At 40.0% G+C, this 3,045-nt stretch overlaps 1 pseudogene; it reads left to right on the forward strand.

Annotated features, from left to right (window-relative positions):
• Positions 1–423: 423 nt before the first annotated feature.
• LOC123246098 lies at positions 424–978 on the forward strand (annotated as a pseudogene).
• Positions 979–3,045: the final 2,067 nt, after the last annotated feature.

The raw sequence follows: 3,045 nt of genomic DNA on the forward strand, positions 1-3,045 counted from the left end.
AAGGAAGCTCAGAAAGCCAGGGAGGTGGAAGAAATTAAAAATATGGCTCTGATGGCCAACAATCAGAGGAGCCAGAGCAGGCCTAGGCCATCTTCTAGAGGCAGTGCAAACAACACAGTAAAAAGATATTTCTTATGCTCCAAACTTGGCCACGTGGTTCAGGATTGTAGGTTTAAGATTAACTTTGGAAATAGGAGTAATAACAATAACAACAGGAGAAACACATACTATAATTCCAGATACAATAACAACAATAATAATAACAACAGGGACAAGAGCAGATACAGTGATAAGGTGAAGGCCAGATGTTGTGACCATGACTGTGCCAAATTTAGTAATTCCCCAAGCTTGTCAAAGATGGAGGAATATCTGTCCCAAGGAGCCAGACCTTGTACCTTATGGCTGGTGGGTCTTTGGAATTCCTTGGGGGCAGCCTTTGCTGCAACAAAGAACCTCTACTCCTCTAAAACCTACCTTGAGAAGTCTGGCACTGCTGAGATGTCCTCTATTCTGGAAGAATGTATTCTGAGAGCTGATACCTCTCTTGATCTTGGAGAAACTGAACAAATCTTGCCTGTTAGAATGGTATTGCAGGAACACTTGTGAATGTTCCTCTTCATAAAGAGCTGTTGGGCCATGTAGTAGATGCCCTTGGCAAAACCGCCAATGGAAAGGGTCCAACTGGTTCCAAAACTCATCGAAGTGTTGGTGTGAAAGCCCCTGGGATCATTCCCAGGATCCCTGTGCATGAGCCCATACAAATTGGCCTTGGCCTTTAGACTGTGGATAACTTGGTACCAATTGGCCATGGTCAGCATGAGCTGATTATTGGTGACGGATTGGCAAAATGTCAATGGCTATTGATATAATTGTTCATCAGAAATGCTTCAATGGTGAAGTTGATGAAAAGAAGCTATTCTGTATTTGTGTGTGGTTAGTCTGAAGAGATCCACTGTTGCTGGGCTGGTAAATTTATAGATAGATGAGAGTGCCCCTAGAACACATCACCAGGACCAGAGCCTCAGGATAAGCCTCGGGACCAGGGGGATGATGGAACAGCAGAGATATCTGGTGTTAGGTTTGTTCCACAAGATATCACAGATAATCAGAGCATGTTTTTCCTTATCTTGGAAATATTCTTTCATGGAACAGAATAAGGTAGTCCTGAGGCTTATCCTGGTGATGTGTTCTACCTCCACTCTTATCTGCTAGAGACAATAGCCAAAATGAATAATACTTTTAAAGGTGGATTTTTGACTCAACCTCCCTTCCAGTCACTGAAACGTAAACTACTGATATATCTACATTTCAGTCATTTTTTTTAGTTATGTCCAACTCTTTGTAATCCCATTTGGGGTTTTCATGGCAAAGATATCAGAGTGGCTTGCCATTTCCTTCTCCAGCTCATTTTATTTTTAATTTAATATTTTATTTTCCAAATTATGTGTAATAATCTTTTATACACATTTTCTGACATAATATCCAAATTGTCTCCCTCTCTCCCTTCCCTCCCCCATCCTTCAGTTGGTAAGCAATTTGTTCTGGGTTATCCATGTACGGCACTGAAAAACATATTTCCCTATTGGTTATGTTATGAGAGAGTACTCATATAAGATCAAAATCCCAAAATAAAAACATATACAAACAAAAAGAAAAATAATATTCTTTGACTTGCATTCAAATTCCATCAGTTCAACAAACAGAAATAATCAAGCATAGTTTTATATATATACATATATATGAATATATTTGTGAAATCATGCTTTTACTTGTGTGGGGAGGGTAGAAAGGGAGGGAGATATCTGGGAACTTTAATTTAAAAAACAAATAAATATGGTGTTAAAATAAATAAAAATAAAAGCAAAAGTAAATTAAAAACAAAACAAATTCCATCAGTTCTTGCTCTGGAGGTGAATATCTCCAGATCATTTTATAGATGAGGAAACTGAGACAAACAGGCTTAAGGGACTTGCACAGGGTCACCTAGCTAGTAAGTGTATGAAGACTGATTGGAACTCAGGAAGATGAGTGTCCCTGTCTCTGGCACTCTATCCACTGCACCACCTAGCTACCCAAATACGTCTACATACATTCCCCCAAAATGCCATCTCTATCACTGATGGACAGATCTTTTTTGGAAACAAAGTTGTTCTACAAAGGCATCTGCCCTGCCATTAATTCTGGTCTGTCTGTGTCCTGGGTCAGATCAGCTGCTCAAACTGGGACCATAAAGCCAAGTGTCATGAAAGCATATGATTTATCACTTGTTTATTTGGATACATGTTTGGGGGTTTTGGTTTTATAAAATTATTCACTTATAAAAATGAATGATATGGAAATGTGTTTTGCACAATAATACATGCATAACCCAGAGTGAATTGCTTGCCAGCTCCGGGAAATTTATTGGGTCAAGGTCTACAATTTATAGAGTTAAATGACATAGGTAAAATTATTTGGGTAACCTTCATACAGAAACAATGATAGGTAATGATTCACAAGGTAAGGATAATGAATACAGGTTACTTCAGTGATTAAAGACAAAAAGTTTTCTACATGCAAGTATGATTGCCCAGCTGGGTTCCATACTTCAGTGGGTGCTTCCCTAACCAGACTCCTAATAAAATTCTTGCCCTAGTTGCAGTGATTCCCAAAGTGGGTGCCCCCGCCCCCTAGTGGGTGCTGCAGCAATCCAGGAGGCCGGTGATGCCCACAGGTGCATTTATCTTTCCTATTAGTTGCTATTAAAATTTTTAAGAAATTGATTTCCAGGGGCGCTAAGTAATATTTTTTCTGGAAAGGGGGCCATAGGCTAAAAAAGTTTGGGAACCACTGCTAGTGGTTTCTTGGCAGGACATCTGGTAACTTGGAGAGAAGAATGGGTTGGGTTCAAGCTAAGGGGAAAAGCTAGGTGTCTGCTGCTTCTAAGTTAATGGCTTCCCCAGAGGCCTTGCATCCTGGGGTGTTCTGGGCTTATTTCCACAGCCTTGCTGAATAGAAAGCCCCGGACTTCCTATCTACCTAGAAGTTTTATGTCCTGGGGTTCTT

The sequence above is a fragment of the Gracilinanus agilis genome, chromosome 4 (genome assembly GCF_016433145.1).
Source record: "Gracilinanus agilis isolate LMUSP501 chromosome 4, AgileGrace, whole genome shotgun sequence".
Taxonomy (NCBI): domain Eukaryota; kingdom Metazoa; phylum Chordata; class Mammalia; order Didelphimorphia; family Didelphidae; genus Gracilinanus; species Gracilinanus agilis.